We start from the raw sequence: 578 nt of genomic DNA, 5'->3' as shown, positions 1-578 counted from the left end.
ATGCAATCAGTTTTCCTCAGTGGTTAGATTCATAAATCCCTGAGCTATTTTTAATGACATAATCTAATCAATTGATAGCAAGCCTAATAGTGTGTTGACAGCCAGAAAGAGATGGAAAGCTAGCGGAATATCACGTGAATTTAGGGTAACCAATGTAAAACTAGTGAAGGAAGATAACTTGTTTTAAATGCAATTGTGTGTCACTTAACAACAGGATATGTTCTGAGAAATGCCTTGTTGCGTGACTTTGTTGCTGTGTAAACATCATAGGGTGTATTCACACAAGCCTAGATGGTATACAGCCTGTACATGTCTAGGTATAGCCTATTGCTTCTAGGCTACAGACCTGTACAGCATGTTACTGCACTGAATACTGTAGGCAGTTGTAACACAGTGATAAGTATGTGTGTCTAAACATATCTAAACATGAAAAAGGCACAGTAAAAATACAGTATAAATGATAAAAAATGGGACACCTGTATAGGGCACTTACCATGTATGGGGCTTGCAGGACTAGAAGTTGCTCTGGGTGAGTCAGTGAGTGGGTGGTGAGTGAATGTGAAGGCCTAGGATGTTTC

Source organism: Propithecus coquereli, unplaced genomic scaffold, assembly GCF_000956105.1.
Source record: "Propithecus coquereli isolate 6110/MARCELLA unplaced genomic scaffold, Pcoq_1.0 Scaffold9, whole genome shotgun sequence".
Taxonomy (NCBI): domain Eukaryota; kingdom Metazoa; phylum Chordata; class Mammalia; order Primates; family Indriidae; genus Propithecus; species Propithecus coquereli.
Note: the sequence above shows the minus strand (reverse complement) of the source record.